This window comes from Lissotriton helveticus, chromosome 7 (genome assembly GCF_964261635.1).
Source record: "Lissotriton helveticus chromosome 7, aLisHel1.1, whole genome shotgun sequence".
Lineage (NCBI taxonomy): Eukaryota > Metazoa > Chordata > Amphibia > Caudata > Salamandridae > Lissotriton > Lissotriton helveticus.
This window is the reverse complement of record NC_136068.1, coordinates 1,399,890,474-1,399,914,087: the sequence shown is the minus strand read 5'-3', so window position 1 is coordinate 1,399,914,087 and position 23,614 is coordinate 1,399,890,474.

Sequence of the window (23,614 nt, the reverse complement as noted above, 5' to 3'; positions counted from 1 at the left end):
TCTAAAAAATTAATTTAAGAAATCAACAACATTTCAGTCAGTCAGTTCACTAATGCGGATGTGTGAAAATATTGCAGGTAAATGATATGTGTTACAGAACTTTTCAGGAAATTATCAAAGGAAATTTATTCTGCATTTTTGATTTTAAAAGGCAAGATAGTGCAGATAAAATTGTTTTATTAGTATGTAGCTGATGCTAACAGCAGTTAGTGACAACTAATGATAGATAATGAGTATATTGGGATTTGCTTTGTTTGTCTGTGAAATTTAATAGAATTGACATAGAAAGTTAACATTGCAAGATGTAAGTGACTGCAAACAGTTGCTAACATTACTATCTATTTTTACCCACTTTGGAACATATTTGTGCTATATTTGAAAATGATCAAAATCAAATAGTTGCCCCTGAGCAAAAAAAGTGGTCCACATTCAAGAGGCGTGGTCCATATTTAATGGGTGTCGTCCACATTCAAGGGGCGTGCCCTTTCATGAAACATCATTTGCACATACAAAGCATGAAAGTGGGAGGACACTGTTCTTCTATAGGACACAGGGCCAAGGTGCTAATGGGAACATGCTGAGCAACTAAAAAAAATAGCAAGGCCCGTTTCTGTCACAAAATTATTTTAGCCGTTCAGCACAGGAGCATCTGAAAAGCAGAATAGCCGCTGCTATTACTAACCTACTTAGTCCTTCCCAGGCCTTCAGCTTAGGTGCACTTGAAGAGAGGTAAGGCCCCTGCAATTAGGTAATTAATCAGTCCTACAGGCCTCGGGGAAATGTCCTAGCAGGGGACCACAAAACACAGCCAGGTAGGCAGGGGGAGGTTGAGGTGAAGCTGGTGCATGGGAAGTGCCATCCCAGTGTGTTCTGGCAGATTAAGTCTTTACCATTTACTGTAGTATTATCCTTGTACTTGTGTATGGTACTCTTTTGTTACTTGCACACTTCAGTTTTTGTTGGTATCACACTGTATGCTACCTTTTACTTTTGTTTACTTTAGATACTTGCTGCATGGGCTGCATGGGCCCCAGGGGGGCTGAGGTGAAAATGGCTCAAAGGCCTGAGAAACACCTAGCCCCCAGGGAGGTCGATTCTTGGAAACAATCATCCCTCCCCAGCCCAGCCTTAGCTTTATTGCTTGGTAGGGCAGGGGTGTTCAGCCGCACAGAGAGGCTGCTTTTATTTTCGCTGTCTGTCTCCGTGTACTCTGTGGGTCGGCTTTTTTGTTCTCCCCTTTCCAAGTGCACTCTGTGTGGACTGGGGCAGGGGAGAAAAAAACGGCCCACAGAGGGCACTGAGGCACTGGCCTTTAGGGCCATGCCCGAATGTCCGCCTTGGTAATCCGCCCCTGACTTTCAGCACTGTTTTAAAAAAGGAAGGAGTGTTTTCAAAGGAGGTGTTGGATGTTATTGTGTAGGCAGATTAAAGCACCTAAACTACAAATATGCGTGTAGTATAGTGTGGTGCTCGACTGGAGGTATGTTGTTTGTCTTACTGCATGCAGATATGTAGTTTAGCAAATACCTTCACACAAATAACAAGCAAACACTATTGCCTTTGAGATTAGGTCCTACTTCCTTTATGTACATAAGCAGTAACCATGGTATTGTTGAATATGTTAATAAAAAGACTGCTGTTTAAAATATATGAGATAATGAAAGAACGTTATTCTGATTTAATAATTTTCTTTTACAAACTTTTTTAAAGAAACTTTTTCATAATAAGCCTTGATGGTAGTTTTACTTTTTTTATCTAAGACAATGTCTTCTGTTTATTGAGGCAGAAAGCTCCTTTGAGAATTCCAATGCGTGGGACGGGTGCTCCTGCTGCAGTATAATTCAAGGCCGTTTCAGGATGGACTGTCAGCGTTATCACAGGGGAGGAGCGCGCAGCTTTCTGAGATGGATACAGTTACACATAACAGAGTAGTGACGTCTGTGGAATTTACAGACGGTTAGGCATCCTAGTGTGCGCCGTGCTTTTGGCACCTCATTACGGCGGACTGGGGAGCCGCGGTGTTCAGTTTGGGAATCACTAGCTTTAGAATTAAACTTTGATAATTGTATCTCTCCTAAGCGTTAAAGATCGCCGCTGGTCTACGAAAAATTATTGGAAGTAAGCCAACATAGTGATAATTTTTGCTAGTTGTATACGGTAAGTAGATTGCTAAAGGCAAAAAACGGGACATAAAATGAAAATAGAAGAAGGACTATGATTTCACTTCCAGTCATGAGAGTGCATGTTAGCAGAGAATTACAAAAGAGGCAGTCTTAACGTAATTTGAATACATATGTGATAGTACCCCTGTAACAGTCTGCGGCACTTAATATTGCCGTGTGAAAACAAGCGTTGCTTTTATGCACTAATGTGTGCTTTGTAAATACGAGAGGGGGTTGATTTAGTTTTATTTTTCACACCTCCACGTTAATGCTGCCAAACGCTTCATCAAAGCTGCCCGTGGCACTCGTACTATAAAGTAGTTTATTTAAACTGTTTTACTAACAGGAGCCGTGTACGAGATAGTATTTTCGCCTTTAAACAGGTTTTGCTTGTAGTTTAACATACCCCTACTATGCATGTCATTAACTGTCTGTGCGGCACAAATGCAAAGTGCTTTTACCGCAGGCAGTGTTATCACGTTCTCATAAAGATGTTGAAGAATATTTACAAAGATTCAAAAGAGTTTAACGCTGCCTTGAACGGCAGGAAGTTGCCGATATAGGGGCGAAAACGGCGTCCATAATATGCTTCATACATTGCAGTTGAACGTCATGTAAGATATAAAGGCATATAACATACGTTTTAATTTGAATTTTGAAAAACATAGGGGCATATTATAATGGACTGTCGATACATTTTCGCCGCTTTTATCGACAGGAAATTGGCGATAAAGCGGCGATAATGGGTTTCATAATTTGCCCTATGGAAATCCTATCAAAGCCCATGTAAGATGCGAAAACATGTAATATGGGCTACGCTAGGAATTTCATACAGCATATTATCAAGTCCATTATCGCCGGTTTATCGTCAGTTTCCTGTCGATAGAAGCGGCGATATTGTATCGTCCATCCTTGATAATATGGCTCATATTATGAAGGCGATTATCGGCGCTTTTTTAACAGCGTTATGCCGATTAAAGCGAAGTGAAATTATCACGTCTTCATAATATGTCCCATGTTTTGCCGCATTCTTTAATTATTGTTCCTAAAATGCGGCAATAATTTAGCTTATGAATAGAGCTCTTTTTGGTACAATGAGGTAGTTCTGAAAAGAACTGGTTTTAAAAAAAAAAAGTTTTTCATTCTTTAAAATTTGTGAAACAGGAACCAAATTTTTGAACTGTAAAACAGGAACATTTGAAGTTGTAAAAAAATTAGATGCATTCAAACATTTTATGCTGATTAAATCTTCTTTCAATAAGAATGACGCTTTGCTCCCCGTACACAATTAATCCTTTGCACTTGTTGCATTTTATATGCACTTCCATTAAAAATGGTTTCAACTCCATCTGTTCAGTCGATGGAGATGTAGGTCGTCTGGTCGATGAAGTACTGGCCTGAGATGGTGGCAGTTCTGTGGCCAGAGCTCTTGTCGCTGCCTGTGCATATTGAACAGGGTGGACTTGGCTCATATGCCTCTTCATAGTATGAATTGAAAAAGAATATTATTTGGTTGGATTTCCTCTGGAAAGTACGGAGCCACAAATTGTGCACGTTACTTTTGGAGCATTTACTTTTTTTTGACCTAGTGGAAAGGTAAAAAATTGCCAAATAAAAGATTCCTTTTTTTTTTTAAAGGAAGATAACCATTTCCTTCAGATTCCGAAGAAGAATTGCCTGCGGCCGCCATTTCAGCAAAGTGTCCGGAAATATGAAAAAGGTTGTTCTCCCTTCAGCGCCAAATAGATAGTGAGGGAAGTTGGTGGTTTCTGGAAAATTGCGGAATAGAAACTACTATGAACCAATAGGAATTGTTCTTTTCAAGTCACATGATTTGACATGCGCGTATTAGGACGTATACGCGGTGACGGAATCCGGACACGTACGTGAATTAGAAGTATCGGTCTAATTTAATGAAGTTTTAAAATGTGAAAAGGAGGAAAGGTATACATTCTCAAATATTAAATACCTTCATATGGGGTCACAAGAACAATGCCGATAAAGTATCAAACTTTTTTTATTGTTTCAAAACACCGGGGTGCGCGCACTCTGTCGCGCACCTCGGTACGTTTTTTAACATCTGACAAGTCTGTAAACGGTGAAATGAACGTAAGGTAAAGACTTTGTAAAGCTTTTGAGACTTGCAAGGAGTTCCTAAGCAATTCTGACAGTGAAGAAAACTTTGTAATACTATGAAAGCATTTCTCGGAAATCTATAATAAAACTATAGAATACATTAAAAAAATATTTTATATTTCGCAATTAATAAAAGCTAAGAAATATAATGAAAAAATATAACTTATAAACAGTTTATAGTTAAGGAGTAGCCTTTAAAAAACTTATGAAATTCACTGAAAAAACCATAGGTTTTACACACGTTATAGTTAGGAAGTAGCATTTAAAAAACCTATGAAATTCACTGAAAAAACCATAGGTTTTACACACGTTATAGTTAGGAAGTAGCATTTAAAAAACCTATGAAATTCACCGAAAAAACCATAGGTTTTACACCAGTTATAGTTAGCTGGAAGTTTTACTGGCATAAAACCATTGAAATTCCCACGTTATAGTTAGTTGGACTCACTATAACTTGCGCGTGCAATGCACTGCTGATGATGTCACATATTACATTACAATATATATATATATATGTTCAAACAAAGTTCCCCGCATGGGGAGGCGTGGAGTCGCAAGGAAACAAACTCGTTTAACTCCAATTTTGTGCGAGGAATTTTCTTTTTTATTCCATCAATCCAAGGGGTTTGTCAAAACAAAAACTACCAACGCGTTCCGACAGCGTCCGCTGTCTTGATCACGGTCAGTTTGTGTATTGTAAAAGATGAAAAATAAGTTGGCCCTTTGTTGAATGAAAATATTAAATTGAACCGTAGTTTATATTAATTTCTGTCTTTAACCTGCTTGCTAATAAAATAAGCCCACTAGTCATAATGAAATGCTGCTCCATGATGCACAGCTGGTACACAGAGAGTTAAATTAAGTTGTCTGAAATTCAGCTAAAACCAGAAAAGGATAGATGGTGAACGTGTGCGTGCTCATTCTACTGTAGCTCCTACTTGTTTAATGTATTACTAGCTTTCACCCATGTACAGAGTCAGTTCAGCGAGACCTTTCTAAGAATCGCTCGCTGACCTAGGACGTGCCAAGTTTGTTCTGCCCCTCGCCCGGTTAAGTGAAAGGGCAGTGTTTGCTCAGCATAGATAACATAGATAGCAAGTGCGTCATCTGTATGGAAAAGCAGAAAACACGGGCCTCTGCTGACATCAGATCAACATTGCACATTGACATTTCCAGATAACCGGTCAAGGCAAGGTTGAAAGTCAGGAGGCGGCGGTAGTTTAAAGATTAACCTATAGCTGCATGGTCAGATGTATTGCAACTAATGTAAACTGTGAACGTAGACATATTTTTGAAATGCACCTTGATACTGTAATGTACACGTGGACCTAATTCTAGCATGGTCACACCATGATGTCATTGTTAATAATTAATGTATGCAGGTTCTGAAAACTGTATATAAGAACTGGCTTGCTTACTGAAAAACCAGATCACTTTGCACTCCTGCAAATTATCTCAAGCTGCAGCTTTTATTGGCAATAAAGCCACTTTCTTTGAAACCTTGTATGTGCCCTTCTTCTTGTCCCTATTAATGAATTTGTTTGCTTTGACAGAATGGTGCCGTGATCCAAGGGGAACTGATGGTCTCTGCAGGGGATAAAGAACTGCTGTCTTTGGAATCTTCAGGGGCCTTCCAGTCTCGGTGTAATCTGCGCAGCTACTGAGGAGAGGACTTGTTTCCTGACACGCCCAGAAGGCAAGGCTCCCGCTGATCATCCTTTGACAAAAGACACCACCAGCTTCCTTTGAACCATCAGGTTTTTTTGCTGCCACAACAAAGAGGGACGCATACAACGGCATCATACTGTCTGGTCTGATGATCAGGTAGGCAGTGCTTAAATGCACTGAACTCAAGTTTATTAAATGAATAGTGTTTTTCTAAAAATACATTAGAAGGTATATACTGAGATTCATTAGGGGTCTCTAGGGGAGGTCTGAGGGTGCCTTTAAGAAAGATACCTGAGGAAGACTGTCCAACCTGTGAAAGATCTTGAGGATCTCAAGGACAGGAGAAGGACCGTGGGTGGTCGCTTTTAGAAGAGGGACCGTGGGTGGTCGCCTTTAGACAGAGCATGCTTCTGAAAGACGTCTAGAAAAATATGCATATTACTGAAATAGGTTGTACAACAGTGTTTAAATAAAGTGTAGAACAGTGTATATCTAGAAAATAAATTGATAAATACATACATACATAACTAAAAAATGCTTAGTAAATTATTTCTGAGCACAGCTAAAGGCCGCAGGGCAGCATTAGATGTCACTCAGCCGACAGCACCTCGCGGTACCCCAGCATGGTACGTGTCAAGGAAAAAGGGATACTCTGCAATTGTCCATCTACATCAATGGACTCATTACACAAGGAAAAATACTGAATTGCAATGGCCAGAATATGGCACGTTTGATAAAGATAAAATGCTTTATTTAGAAGATTGTTTAAGAGAACGTGAAAAGAAAGGGAAGAAGGTACGTTTGTTGCAGTGGGATGCTTTCCATGCATGGAGGTCATATGTAGCTTCAAGATTCTCATGCGAACCTAAAAGTATGAAAGGAAAAGCAATGGTACATGATAGGCAGAAATGGGAAGAAAGACATGTAAGTAATTGTAGGGAAAAGGAAATGGAAGTAGACAAATGCTTCACAGTTCACGAGCCAATACCAGATATTTACCCAACTCTACCTAATGCTCCCTTAGAACAGGAAGATACCGAAGATCCTGTAATAGAAGCATTACTAACAACTCCACCACCATACAGCCCACAAACAATGCAAACTCCATCAGCAGCACAGACACACACACCACAACATACATCACCACCTAGCAAGACAGTACCTATACCACTACATGACACGCCTCTCTCTCACTCTGGTAGACAGGGGTTACGACAAAAAATATCAGAAAAAGAACAGAAAATGATACACGAATGGGTGATGGACGTTATGAAATATGGTACCGCTGCATGGCGTACTGCAAAATGTCGCTTCCCCCCAGATTTCACGCCTGCACTTCAACGCAGTGCTTTGCATAAATTGGACAAAAAAAGTTACAACTGGTTTAAAGATTGGGCCAAATTTTGGCCAGAGGAACACAGCTACCCCCAACCTGACAGATTGTCCCGTGCTCATAGCAACACGATCTCAGCAGCAATAGATGATGTAGGGGCATTAAGCACAGAGATACTAGAGGCTGTCCAGATATTAGCCGAATGGATAGATACTCTTCTGATACTACAACAAAAATGTATACAAAAGAAAAAAAGTAAAGAAGAAGAAGATAGTACTCTTTCTAAAAAAGAAGAAGATAGTACTCTTTCCACTTCTAGAGCCCTGCCATTAAGAGAAGTACCAGGAAGTCAGGAAGGGAAGCCCACTATTAAAGTTCACACACCATGGTCAAATGTTGAATTACATAGATTTGCGCTTCAGTTTCCAGACATTAGACAAAATAGAGAAGAATGGTACAGGCAAACAGAAATAATACTAAGAGTTGGCACTCTGACATTGGATGACATTGAACAAATGTTTTCTATAATATTACCACCAGACATTTGGGGAAAAATAAGGAGAGAAGATGATGAACTTTTCAAAATAAAATGGGACGATATAACTTCAGAAACTAGAAAAGGAGGAGATGATATATCAGATGAGATTAGAGCCTTACCAGCAAAAATAATGGCTAAAGTAAATACACTGATCCCCAGAAAACAAATAGACTGGTCAAAATTAAATGCATGCATTCAAGACACTGAAGAAACAGTATCTGGGTTTTTCGCTAGAATACAGAAAGTCTTCACAGCTTCAAGTGGTTTAGATACTGAAAAGGAAGCAACACAGAGTGCACTTGTCTCTTGTTTTGTAAATAATTTAAAACCATCTATTAAAAAAGGGATTCTAGAATACAACCCTACTTGGTCATGCAAACCACTAACAGAAGTTTTACAATTGGCACAGTATTACGAAATGCTAGGTAAAAAGGACTTGGAAAGTAAAAATAACAAATTAAAAGAGTTAAAAACTAAAGTTTTGATTCAGCAGGCAAACCAGTATAGCGGCAGAGGAGAAATAAGAAGGGGTAGAGGAAGAGGCCGTGGGGGTCCACAAAGGTCGTTTTCTACTCCCCCTGCACAGCATACCACCACAAATGAACAAGGACACACACAAGGATGCTTTAATTGTGGGGGTCATGATCATTGGAGAGCTCAATGCCCACACCCCCTTAAACAGTCACAGAGAGGGGGTGGGTTGGGGAGATCAAGAGGTCGGGGTAGGAGCATGGGAAGAGCTGGTTATCAACAGCAAGGACGTGACTCACAACCTGCCCCTACAGACTATCCCCCCAACACAAATTTCTTTGATAATGCACAAATACCAAAAATGCAGGTGCATCACCCTTACGATGGAATATATCAGGAAGGGCCCCAAGGGGAATGGGACTATTATGCACGATAGGGAGGCCCGAGAGAGTTAATACAGAGGATGGTAATCCCTGTAGATCCCACTGGACCATATGTCAGGGGTAAGATTGAAGGTACACCTGTGGAATTACTAATAGATACAGGGGCCACCAATTCCTCCTTAACAAAGAAAAAGTTTCCAGATGTTCCTCTCTCGGGAAAAATAAATAAGTCAGTGGGATTCACCAACATACCTGTAACTAGCCCAATTTCGGCTCCCTTGAAATACAGTATAGGCCCACTACAGGACACCCATTCATTTCTAATATCAGAAAAATGTGCATTTAATTTGTTGGGATTAGACTTGCTTAAGAAAATGAATGCAACAATTACGTGTAGGGCAGATGGAGTATTCTTGGAAGTAGATGGGCCAATGACAGAGGAAATAGACAACTGTTTACTGTCAATAGGAATAAAAACTATACCAGCACACATATTGGATCAAATAGATTCAAGAATTTGGGCGAAACATAAAAATGACACAGGAAGAATGAACATGACACCTGTAACAATTACAATTAAACAGAATGTGAAATTACCAAGGATACCTCAGTACAGAATAGCTCCAGAAGGCCTAAAGGGGTTGCAGGATATAGTAACTGACTTGCTCAAAGAAGGAATTGTGAAAGAAATAACAGGCAGTCCTTGCAACAGCCCTATTTTACCGGTCCTTAAAAAGGGAGATGGAAATACTACTGAAAAGAATTATAGATTCATTCTTGATCTCAGGGAAATTAATAAGATTGTGGTGCCTCAGTTCCCGGTCGTCCCCAATGTAGTCTCAATACTGTCAACATTGTCACCAGAAATGGCATATTTTTCAGTGATCGATTTGAAGAATGCCTTCTTCTCAATTCCATTAGATGAGGGTAGCATGTATCTGTTCTCATTCTCAGTCTCCGGGAGGACCTTTTGTTTTAGGAAGGTTCCTCAGGGGTTCACAGAAAGCCCAAGCATTTACAATCAGGCCTTGAAAAGAGAACTAGATACTTTCAATTTATCACCAGATTCTGTGCTAATACAGTATATAGATGACCTGCTGATTGGCAGCAACTCTGAGCCACAATGTATAACTGACACCATCAATTTGTTGAATTTCCTAGCTGAACGTGGTCACAAAGTTTCCCCAGAGAAACTACAATTTGTTCAACAGGAAGTGTCTTATTTAGGACACATCCTGTCGAAAGGGCAGAGAAGATTGGATGACAAGCGCATTAAATTGATTCTACAGACACCAGTGCCACGCACCCAAAAGCAGGTGCGAGCCTTTTTAGGTATGGCCAGCTATTGTCGACAGTGGATTGCTAACTTCTCCTTGATTTCAAAACCCTTATTGGCCCTGACCCACAAGGACACTCCCGAACCCCTTCAGTGGTTGCCAGAACATGAACAAAGCTTCCTTGCCATTCGGCAAGCTCTCTGCTCTGCTCCTGCTTTAGGCCTACCAGACTATTCTAAGTCTTTCCTACTCTATGTCCATGAATCTGACGGGAGTGCTCTTGGGGTTCTATGCCAGCAATTTGGTGACCACAAAAGACCATGCGCATATTTCTCTGCCACCTTGGATACTGTAGCCAAGGCTTTACCTTCCTGTATACGTTCTGTTGCAGCAACTGCTTTAGCACTACAACGTGCAGAAAGCATTATAATGGGACATGAAGTTGATGTCTATGTTCCACATGCCGTGGAGTTGATACTGAATAAGACACGCACGCAGCACCTCACAAATGCCAGGCTCACGCAGTATGAGATCTGTTTATTCGCAGCACATGTGACACTTCACAAATGCAATGTACTTAACCCTGCCACTCTGTTACCTGTCCCCACTGATGATTTAGTGGATTCAGACCATGATTGTATTCTGTTAACTGAAGAACAAACGAAGGGTAGAATTGACATGACTGATACACCCTATGCAGATGCTGAAGGAGAACTGTGGGTGGATGGGTCCTGCCTTAGAACAGAGGATGGAAATACATCAGCAGCCTATGCAGTTGTAACAAATAGAACTGTAGTTGAGTCCTGTAAGATACCTGAGTTGTCTGCACAAGCAGCAGAAATTGTGGCACTCACACGAGCTTGTGAATTATCTGAAGGAAGGTGTGTTAACATATATACAGACAGCCAATACGCCTTTAATGTGGCACATTCCTTTGGAAGACTCTGGAAGGAAAGAGGTTTTATTACCTCACAAGGCACAAAGATACAGCATGGAGTGCTGATCACTAAATTACTTAATTCCTTGGCACTTCCAAAGAAATTGGCCATAGTTAAATGCAGTGCTCATAAGAAAGTTACAGACAAGGTAGGCCAGGGAAATGCATTTGCTGACATTACAGCAAAACAGACAGCAAGAAATAATGCAGCACTAGTACTAACGGTCCAAGAATTACCTGATGAAGTGAAGTCACTAGATCTAACAAGTGAAGGTATAAGACTAATGCAACAAGGAGCAACAGCAGAAGAACAGATGAGTTGGTCAAAGAACGGGTCATTTGTTCAAGGATGTTGGATGAATGATGCCAAAGATAAATATATGTTACCAGACAGGATGGTCTACTCTATGTGTTTGGCCATGCATGGCCCGGCACATATATGCAGGGATGCAATTGTAAATTGCATGGACAAATTCTGGGTGAACAAGAACATAAGAAAGATAGCACAGGAGATATGTCAAACATGTATGGTATGTGCACAGTACAATGTGGGTAAGACTGCTCCAGTACCCAAGGGACATTTTCAGAAGCCAACGATGCCATTTGAAGCCCTGCAAATAGACTATGTGGAGATGCCCCCTACAAATAAGTATAGGTATATCCTGGTGGTGGTGTGCATGTATTCAAAATGGATAGAGGCATACCCGGTAAAATGCAATGATGCCATCTCAACAGCCAAGTGCCTGATAAAGGAGTTGATCCCACGTTTTGGGGTCCCAAAAACAATATTTTCAGACAATGGCAGTCACTTCTGTAATGAACTAATAAAACTGACATGCAAAGCCTTGGGAATACAGCAGAAGCTACACTGTGCCTACCATCCAGAGGCCGCTGGCGCAGTGGAAAGAAAAAATGGCGTGCTCAAGGCCAAAATCTCTAAAATATGTGCTGACACAAAATTGACCTGGATGGATGCCTTACCTATTGCCCTGATGAGCATGAGGAGCACACCAGATGCCAAGACCAAACTCAGTGCACACGAGATTGTCACTGGGTTGCCGATGGTAGCTTGGGGAGTTCCAGACAAAAATGCTCTGCCTATGATGACGAATAAAAAGGGCACCCACTGAGACGGCATCCAGTCAAGACACAGGTCAGCAACACACGCCAACACCAGAACCAGTCAAAGAGGAAAAAAGGTACAACTTAAGATCTACCAAGAAGAAGGAGATGAAATGTCAGTGATTCCAGTACCTGATCTTCTACAGGAAGTAGGTGAAGTATTACTACTAGATATCATCCTAACAGATATTTTGACGACAATTTTTGACTTTGAGAATAGCAGTGAGGAAGACAATGAAAATGCACTCATTTGCCTTGAGGAAGTATTTGATCAGCTAGAATACCAACTAATGCGAGATTTAAATAGCATAGCATTACAAGAAGCCTTGAGTAGAGTACTTTCAGACTAAGAAAATACAACTAAGGTATATTGCACACTACCACCAGGAGTAATAGCTCAGTTGCAGAACAAGAAAAGTTTAGCACACTTCATCAGGGAAGTTCAACGTTGAGTAGATGAACTGACCCAGGAGGTATTTGCGAGTCCTCCTGTAGCTGCATAGTGCCCGTGCCACTGCAGCCATTAGTAGATGAACTGATCCGGGAGGTATTTGCGAGTCCTCCTGTCACTGCGAGCACCCGTGCTGCTGCAGCAACCAGCAAAGAACTTTTTCCAGGTCGTCGAGACAGCTAGCTTTAGAAAATTACCTGAGGGGTGAGGTATAGTGGACACTCCTGTGAAAGTAAGTGTGGCTGCACCACCAACTGATATATATCAAAGGGTCGTGCATTACAAAATTACATGCATATCTTTGGGAGGCGAGAAGTACCAAGAAATTCTCAGAGACCATCTGAAATATTAACGAATAGTTGTTCGCAATATATTCTGTACTACAGCCTCACCTTATATGTGTTCATGCTTTTTGTGTGTTTAGCTTATATTATAGTAAAAATTCACAGTGATAATTCACAACATAGTGTCATCAATAGCTCTACATCCAATTAACAAGAGTATAAGAATAGATAGGTATGGATAGGGAAAATACAGCTTTAAAAATGAAGAAAAAATGGTACAAGTCTAAAATGTGTATACCTGGGGTGATATTCTGTCTGTTATTGCTAGCATTAATTATTGTATATCTATTAGATGTGTTCTATCCTATGGAAAAATTGATCCCAGCACCAACAACACCTGCTACAATACCTGCATACACTTTGTCACCTGAAGAAATAGCCCACAGAGAAGATATGCACCACAATACTTTTGTGACTTTGTTGCATCATACCAATAAAATATTACCAAGGGGAGATTGCTGGATATGTTTGCAATTCCCAGCTTCGGTAGACCAAAGTTTGCCCCTGGTTCAAGTCCCACTGCCTTTCGCAGCATCCTGTTACGCTATTTACGTAACAATAGTAAAGATAGAGATAATAGCTGTTTTACAGAATTTAAAGAAAAGCACCTCTGGTGGTGCAGGGGCAACTATGGCTCCGCCTGCAGGAACATTATATAACAAATATATGGCAGAGATTCTGACACTGGGAAATTGCACGGAGGTAGTAGAGCAGAATGCAACATTTCCCCTGTCTGACATCTTTACCCCAATCTTTCCAACTCAGAATACAAGCATTGGGATAGCAGGCCCATCAAAAGAGGCAAATAAGAATATACCATTTTTGAAGTTAAAATTAAGAAAACACAACGCAATAGGGAGTATTTGTATTAAGAGTAACGGGACCTATCAGGTGGGCAATAGTACAAATTGCAATATGACATTTGAAATGACGGCCGGAAATATTAGCATTCCATTTTACGTAGGTGACTCAATTTATTTCATTTGTGGAGATAAGGCTTATACATGGCTTCCAACAAGTTGGAGTGGTTGTTGTCACCTAGGTTTTGTATTACCTGCTATAGCGATAAAAGACACAAAGGAAGTACGAAGGGACATGCAAAGACATGCACCACGGCGAGGCAGAAGGAGTGTGGATCAAAGAGATACAGCAGCAGAAATAGCAGGTGATATATTTAAAGGAATAATACCATGGGTTGGTCCATCTATCAACTCAAGGGATATACGTAGATTAGCCAGACTACTCGAAGCAACAATAAACGAAACTACAAGTGTACTTGAAAATATTACAGTAGAGCTTCAAGCTGTGAGATTAGTTTCATTACAAAATAGAATGATTCTTGACATGATGCTAGCAGAAAGGGGAGGAGTCTGTGCAGTTATAGGGGCGTCCTGCTGTACCTATGTCCCTGACACCTCTGTTACTGTCAGGGAAGCAATAAAAAGATTACATCATATAGGTGTAGAAGCACATCAGGAGTCTGGTACATGGGATATAGGAGGTTCACTTTGGAGTTGGTTGAGCGCATGGGGTTGGAAGATAGGAATGGTGTTCATAACAATTTTCCTACTAATAATAGGCTGTTGCCTATTAATTAATTGCCTGCCAATGTGCTGTCAACTATTGGGACAGCTGACTAAATGCCCAGTGAGGAAATTAAAGGAAAAAGAAAGAATGCTGATGCAAACAGCCACTACTGAGTTAATGAACATAGACATTTCTGACATTGATAAGAATGAACAATATAATTATTAGACTGTGATATGCTGCGTGATGAAATTATTTTAAACTGAGGTTCAAAGGGTCGATTTGTAAAAGATGAAAAATAAGTTGGCCCTTTGTTGAATGAAAATATTAAATTGAACCGTAGTTTATATTAATTTCTGTCTTTAACCTGCTTGCTAATAAAATAAGCCCACTAGTCATAATGAAATGCTGCTCCATGATGCACAGCTGGTACACAGAGAGTTAAATTAAGTTGTCTGAAATTCAGCTAAAACCAGAAAAGGATAGATGGTGAACGTGTGCGTGCTCATTCTACTGTAGCTCCTACTTGTTTAATGTATTACTAGCTTTCACCCATGTACAGAGTCAGTTCAGCGAGACCTTTCTAAGAATCGCTCGCTGACCTAGGACGTGCCAAGTTTGTTCTGCCCCTCGCCCGGTTAAGTGAAAGGGCAGTGTTTGCTCAGCATAGATAACATAGATAGCAAGTGCGTCATCTGTATGGAAAAGCAGAAAACACGGGCCTCTGCTGACATCAGATCAACATTGCACATTGACATTTCCAGATAACCGGTCAAGGCAAGGTTGAAAGTCAGGAGGCGGCGGTAGTTTAAAGATTAACCTATAGCTGCATGGTCAGATGTATTGCAACTAATGTAAACTGTGAACGTAGACATATTTTTGAAATGCACCTTGATACTGTAATGTACACGTGGACCTAATTCTAGCATGGTCACACCATGATGTCATTGTTAATAATTAATGTATGCAGGTTCTGAAAACTGTATATAAGAACTGGCTTGCTTACTGAAAAACCAGATCACTTTGCACTCCTGCAAATTATCTCAAGCTGCAGCTTTTATTGGCAATAAAGCCACTTTCTTTGAAACCTTGTATGTGCCCTTCTTCTTGTCCCTATTAATGAATTTGTTTGCTTTGACAGTATGCAGGCTCACAGGTTTTAAGGAAACAACACAGTCTTGGTTACAGCCTGAATGGGCGTGTTCACAACATTTTACAGATCACATGGTCTATCGTCATGACACTTGGAATTCTGGATGTTGAAGTTTAACATTTGATAATCAAATAAACCATGTGGATCACCATTATTTCACAGTGAATATTCACTGGTAAGGTAAATGGACATTTCCTTATTTTAAACATTTAAACATTTAAAACCTTTGAAATAATATGCCCTCCAGTGGGCAGGGGTGACTGATTCATGTCCAAGGATGCCATTGTCATATTTCACAAAGTACCGCCCTCAGGTGGGCTGATTAGACCTATTCCTGTTGGTTTTAATTGGGATTGTGAGCCTGAGGATATCAAAAGTGAGACAAAAGGTGAAGGGTAAAATTAAAATTAAGGTGCAGGGGCAATAATTTTATAGTGAATATGTCAAGTCGGATGATGCAGGGAAGGTAATTTTTGTCTCATTTAATGTTCATTTTTCAAAGATGTATATATAGTTCTTCCGAATGGTTTAATCCATGCGGAGTCATAGTCCTGAAGTTTAAAATGTGTCTTGACTCTTTGCGTCTTAGGAGCTTTTCATTGTGACCACCCCTTTCGGATAGACTCATTGTTTCCAGACCCCAGAAGTGTAGTAATTTCCAATCGCCGTTATGGTTTGCTTCCATATGTTTAGCTACGGCATTGCCTCTGTCCTTATGTACTGTTGCCCGTACATGTTCTAGAATGCGCTTTTTTAGCTCGCAGATGGTGCTGCCAATATACCTTAATTTGCATGGACACTCAATCATATATATGGTATATCCGCTGTTGCATGTTATGCATTCTTGGATTTGCCAGGTCTTGTTGTTTGGCATAGTTATTTCAGTTGTAGGTTTGGCAATGTCACATACTTTACAATTGTAGCATTTTATGAAGCCCTTTGTTTTTAACCACGATTTCTTTTTGGTGGATTTTTGGAAATGACTATGGACTACATTTCTGGCCCTTCTGTATGTTATTACGGGATGTTTGCCCATTTTAGGGCCAATGATTGGGTCCAATTGTAGGATTTTCCAGTTCTTTCTTAGAATTTGATTTATTTGTTTCGATTCTTTGCTGTAGTCCAAAATTAGTCTGATTGGTTCATTGATTTCAGTGCATGGAACTTCTTTCTTTTTTAAGCAGTCACCTCTTGTTGTTTGGTTTGCTCTCTCCCAACATTTCTGTACCACATGTTGGTTATATTTCCTCTTTTGAATGCGTTTTATTGAGTTTTTGCTTTGTTTGTTCCATTCAGATTCTTCGCTGCAAATTCTTCTTAAGCGAAGAAATTCCCCATAGGGGATGCTTGATATCAGGGATTGTTGATGGAAGCTGGTTGCTTCCAAAGTTGCATTAGTTGCAGTGCTTTTCCGATGGAGTGTGGTTTCCACATGATTGTTATTTATGTACACTTCTGTATCAAGGAAGATCGCTCTATTTTCGATGATATTGCAGGTGAATTTTATGCTTGGCGAGCTGTTGTTCAGTATTTGGAAATATTCCAAGAATTTTTCTTTTCCCCCATTCCACACTATAAAGAGATCATCAATTAATCTTTTTCAGATTATGATGTGTTGTGTGTAGGTTTGGTATTTTTCGTTCCATGCTGTTGTTTCTTCCCACCATCCCATGGCTGTGCAGGCGTAGTTGGGACTGAAAGAAAAACCCATGGCCGCTCCATTTTTGTGCCGGAATAGCAAACCCCCAAACATGAAGATGTTGTTGGTCAATAAGTTGTTTATCATCTCCAATAGCATGTCATTGTGGCTTTGGTAATGAATATTCTGTTCCTTTAGGAAATATTTACAGGCATTGAGGCCCATTTCATTGTCAATATTGGTGTACAGAGATATCACATCCATGGTGATCATGATGAAATCAGGTTGCCAGTTGATTTGTTCCAGATTGCATAGGAAATCTGTAGTATCCCTTATGTAGGATTTTAGTAGTTTTACCTGGGGGCTTAGATAGTGGTCAATGAAATTTGATAGAGGTTCAAGTAGAGAGCCGTTGGCTGACACAATTGGTCTCCCTGGTGGTTTTGTGGCGTTTTTATGTATTTTGGGGAGGAAGTACATCGTCGCTGTTTTTGGGAAATCCACTGTTAAGTATTTTCTTTCATTGAAGTCGAGGAGTTCACTCATTTCCAATTGGTGCAGTTTTTTATCCAATTCTCTTTTGATGTTGTTAGTTGGGTTTGTTTCCAGTTGTTCATAGTAGTGTTGGTTTTTTAGCTGTTCCATGGCTTCTGTAGTATAAAGGTCTTTGTCCCAGAGCATTATATTCCCACCTTTGTCCGCTGATTTTATTTCAAAGGTTTGATCGTTTTTAAGGGAGAGTAAGGCTGCTCTTTCACTCTTTGATAGATTATCTTTATCATTTTTCTTGGTGATTTTGTATAAGTCATGGATGACTGCCTCTTGAAACATATCTATTTTGTTTCCTGGTGTTAGCTGAGGGTAGAATTTAGATTTTGCCTTTAGATTGCTCGTTCCCCCTCCGAAATGTGGTATTGCGGTGTTCAAGTTTATTTCGAGGCCTTCTTCTGCATTTAAATTCAAGACAGTTAGGTATGCCTCAGACTCTTTTGCTAGTAAGCTTGATGTTGGTTTAGGTTGATGTCTAGGTATTTTCGGTTTATTTTCTCTTTCCGCAAAATATTTTGCAAGTTTGATTTTTCGAATGTACAGATACATATCAATTCTCGTTTGAGCCATATCCATGCGAGTTGTTGGGCAAAAGTTTATTCCCTTCTTTAAGAGTGAAGTTTCCGCTTCGGTGATTTGTCTCCCAGAGAGGTTGATAATTTGTAATTCTTCGTTCATTTCCCCCTCTTCTGTTTCATAGATCTGGTTTCTGTTGCTACTAGTACGTTTGTAGCGGTTTCGCCTACGGCTCCTCCTTGTGTGGGTTTTGGGAATCTGGGTTGCCAGTTTCTCCCCCTCCCTCTCGCTCGACCACGTGTATTTCTTTGCGCCCCGTGGTTGTGTTCCCATTGTCGCTGTGATAGGACCAGGCGCATATCCCCTAAAAAAGCTTTCTGTAGTGGATCCAAGTTGGAATCATCCTCACTGAGATCCAATGATGTTAAAGATGTTACACTCGATGATGAGCTGGCAATATTTGTTTTCGATAATCTGAAAGGGTCGTATTTTCGAGCATAGGTAAATATGCGCCCTTGTGCATAGTCATTGGCATCTCGTTCAAATTTCGTTTGTTTTCTGGTTCTTACTTCTTCCTCATGTTTCTCAATTTGTTTGTTTAAGTCATCTTTAAATTTTGTCATTTCCGTATTGAGTTTTAGGTTGTCTAATTCCTTCTCCAATACTCTTAACTGTTCCTTTATTTTTTCAAGGGCTATTTCTATATGTTTCACAAGTATTTTGATTAGTCCCAGAGAGGAATTTAGGGTGTGCTCACTCCATTCTTGAAGCAGCTCATTAGTAACATCCTGTTGACTAGGCATCAGAAGTATGCGTAGACCACGCGGTACCCTTTCTACTTCCAAATATTTTTAATTAATTCCCATGATTTATTTATTTCTTTTTTGTTGAGTTTTTCCCATGAGCGGAGTTTTTCCTTTGTATCATTTTTGCCTTGCTCTATATGTATATATAATTTTGTTTATATAACAACAAATACATCAACCACCCACCCAAATGAAAAGGAAACTTATCCCCAAATACTACACGAGAATAAAAATATGTAACTATGTTAAAATCCTACACAACCTTTTTCTACACTACAACTACCCTACCCAACAAAATGAAAAACTTACTAAGCACTAAATATTAATATGAAAAAACCTTTGGGGAACGGAGAAAAGGGGAATGTGTCACTATTGTTAGACCCCCAGCTGCCTTAATGTCCTGCAGGTGGGTGGTGTGCTCCACAATTTCTTGTTCAATTTGGGCCGGTCTAATGTTCATTTCTATCATGAAGCGACGGTCCCTCATGGTAAATCCAACTACTTGTGCTGGTGCTGCAGATTGCATTGTCCCTTGTCCTTGTGGCTGTGAGCGGGCACCAGATTGTGTGACGAATCCAGAAGCAGCGGCTTGTCTGTGCGGTGATTTAATGATCTCATTCCATGTCGGGACCCATGCCTGTCACCAGAAGGGCCCGGTATGGCCTTTGTGTCCCTCTGCATCTGGTGGAGTAGTAATTGGGGCACATAATTCCACCTCTTAGTTGCCCGGTCAGCTCGGTGCCTCCTCTCCATGTTGTCATAGCCCCCGGTCACCCTGCATAGATGCTGATATCAGTCTTTCCGGACCTGAAACGCGTGGGCCCCCATTGGAGACATGTTGGCTGACACAACCTGTAAAACCCTGGTTTAGGAGCTAACGCCAACATGAGTATTACATCCCTCATTATCTGGAATACACAAGTCATAAGCGCCAAGATGCTCTTCGGAGTGATAGTGCGCTATAAAAGTTCCCTATCACATCACATCAAATCACATCACATGTTGTCTGTAAAATAGGAGTAATGACAATATGTGAGTCCTGATGACTATGCCAGTGTTCTCCATTTAACTATGAAACACAAGGTCAGTGAAACATGGGAGCCTACACTCTAATGAAAGTTTGTGAAGTTTGAAAGTGACATGGGAAATGCAATGTTGATTTAAGGATCAGTTACAACATGATTGTGACACTGACACAACAGTGGATGTCATGTGACATGTAGTGTCACAACATAATGAAACTGTCAGTGTCAAATAATGGTGCTATCACATACCCTGACACAAGGGGACATGTGCAAGGGATTGGAGGAGAGAGGCATTAGCCATCCTGGTGTAGCGCCTCGCTCCTCCACTTCTTTAACACAGGGCTGCACCATATGTACAAAAATGTATTGCAGCCATGGGTGTCCCTCCAGCAATGGCGTGAAGTTTATCAACTCAGTCAGGTATGTGTTGGAAGGTGTCCCTTCCTGCATGTGAACAATCCTGGATAAGCCCTACTGTAACTTTCATTTGTGCTGCATCAAGCAGCACACATGGAAGCGCTAACATCACATTTTTCATATTATTTGTACATGCACTGGAAGGGACACCTTCCTGCACAGAAACAAACTATGCAAATCGTCTTTTTCCATGTGTGCTCCTCAAGGCAGCACACATAGAAAATAACTTTAGTTGGCTGAACACTGACTTGTACATGAGGCGCAGCCCCTCTCATTACCACATTTTCAAAATAGGTCACGTAGTGATGGCGAGAGGGGCTTATACATTTGCCCTTGAGTCTTCCAGGGGCATGACCCCAAGGAGACAGTTTGACAACATCGTTAGAGTGCCGAAACATGGCAATTAGATACATAGGGACATCTTTGCTAGGTGGTTGGGGGTGTGACATTGGTATCGTTGGCTTAAACCTATGCCCTGCAACTTCTTGAAAGCTGGTATGCAGCATCCCAACAATAGTACTGTGCAGACCTGTGTCTTACCCCGCACAGCCTGAAAAACACTATCTCCTTGCACATAATCTGGCCCACTTGCACAGTCATCTCAGTCAAGGATGTACGCGCATTACATGTCTGGTCTTCCTCATCGCCAACACCACTCACTTGTCTCCTCTCCTGTCAGTATGCTCTGTAAACCACATGCATGTGCTGTAGTGACAGGACCCATTGATATTTTTTGCATGGGTATCACTGACTGAGGGTGAGCAAAGTTACTTCCGGAAGACATATGCATTGCTCCATCTTCACTAACTGATTAGCAGACCTGGGCATAGTTTGCAGAGTTTTGCTACGCGAAACTCAGCAAAGTTACAAAATTCTACCCGAGAGGCAGCTGATCGCGAACTTACCATTTGCGATTGCGAGCGGGGAAAAAATCTCTGCTGCGCATCGCAAAGCTGAGTTTTCTGCACTCAGCGAACTCCGCGGAGTGTGAAGTGCAGAAAACTCTGCAAACTCCATGAACGGAGCGAAGTTCACTGACCAGGCTTACTGATTAGTTCACACTTCACACTTCCACGAAACATCATCACACTGAAGGCAAGGTAAATGTGATGTGCCCCCATACAGCATACCACTACGTACAGGATTTTAGTCAGACATTCATTACAACTCACAATGACAATATTTATAAAGGTGAACACACACCAGTGGCCTGTGGGTCCATCAAGGTGTCGATGTCCCCCTGTGTGATCAGTGGTCTGCCAGCTGTGAGACATGAAAATAAACGTGTGTTGGTATTAGATGTAAACTCAAACGTGTCCTATTCATCATACAATTCATAAACATCAATGAAAATGCGCTGCAACTGTACTGTTGCAGTTCAGATTGCATACATGATTGTGGCTACTTTGCCTGTTATTACCACAAGATATGATAATGCAAGGCCCCGTTTCTCCCAACAACATCATGTTCTCCATGGTCAGTAGAGATAGCATCACTGAAGATCGCACAGTGGTGTGTCACAACTATTGATGAAGTATGACACTCTGGACATGTCCTATTGTAAATGAGCAATTTTTCCTATCTTATCAAACGTTACACAAAACCTAGGTACAAGGGCAGCGTACATAGGAGGCAGCACCAAAAGTTATGGTCATGGAAAACCTGATGCTCACTTTGCAAAATGAGGAGAAATACATTATTTCTCATCCATTTTCTTTTTCCATGTGTGCTGCCTTGTGCAGCACACTTTGATAAAAGCAAAATGCCTTAGATTGTTTATGTAAAGGAAGGTCACCCTTCCAGTACATGAAAAATCTTTGCCCTGTACGCAGACACCCTTGCACTATGGTGCAAGGGTGCCTGGGTTGGCACTACACTGCTAAGTGTCGCACCAGTGCAGGGGGAAACGCAAGCCTGCACCATATGCTTGTAAATATGGTGCAGCCTTGCGTTTCTGAAGTGGCAAAGTTAGGCGTAAAGGCATAACAGCTAATGCCTCACTCCACCAATTTCTTGAACATATACCCCATTGTGTTACAGACAGCATTTTAGTTTCTTACTGAATTGTTCATATAACAAATTTAAGTTTATACTTACCATCTTGTAGGCCAATGAGGACTCCCAGGTGGTCCAAAAGGCACCCTCACGGCCCACGCAATCCTATCATTGGTGCTTCTATCATTGGACAGTCCTGTCCACACCAAAGACCAGCAGTATCTGACTCCTCACATGCTCCCACCTCACCTTCCCCACACATACAGCATATCCCTGCATGATCCGACCCCCACACTCAACTATCAAGGGCATGCAGTACTTTACTAGCCAGAGGAAGCCCCCCAATACCTCCTCTGACATCCTGCCCTCCTAGCCAACACCCACCATCTCCCATAACACACCTAAACCCACTCCTACAAAAATAAAGCCTAAATATATACCCCAACAAATATCAATAATGCAAATTACCCCTTGGACAAACACCTGATCAGATTTAGTACAAGATGCAAAAACACGTAAGGACAAGTACACAAGACTTCACAGTGACAATAGGGACAATTCACAGGATAAAACAACACTCTCAAAATAAAAGAAAAACAGCAAACAACTCCAAACCCCACCAACCCTCTCCACATTCGCCAGCAATGTGCTCAAACGAGAAAGTGAAAGTGCACAGTACTCGTACAGTACACAGGATGCATGCTGACATCACTTCCTGTGTGTCTGCAGCCCATTTTTTGACTTTGCAGTGAGAATCTGCACCCAAATTGGCTTTAGCATAATTATTCTGTGTTGTTACATGTATTTAGCAATCATTACCATAGCAATTCTGAAAAAAGTATCCAGTTTGCGTTAAGGCGGCCAAATTTTGGACAATAAGTGCAAGTTGTTCCTCAGATAAACAGGATTTGATGACATTTCATCTCTGAGCCCAAAACACACCCTAAAAGTCATCTTTGACCCCGAAACACACCCTAAAATTCCTATTTGACCCCAAAACACATCCTAAAACTCATCTTTGACCCCAAAACAATACCTAAAATTCATATTTGACCTACAAAACACAACCACCCTAAAATGTACAATGCACCATTACTAATCGCACAATGTTTAACTTTCACTTGTCAGATATATGATCTTATGCAGAAAATAAACAGACACACAA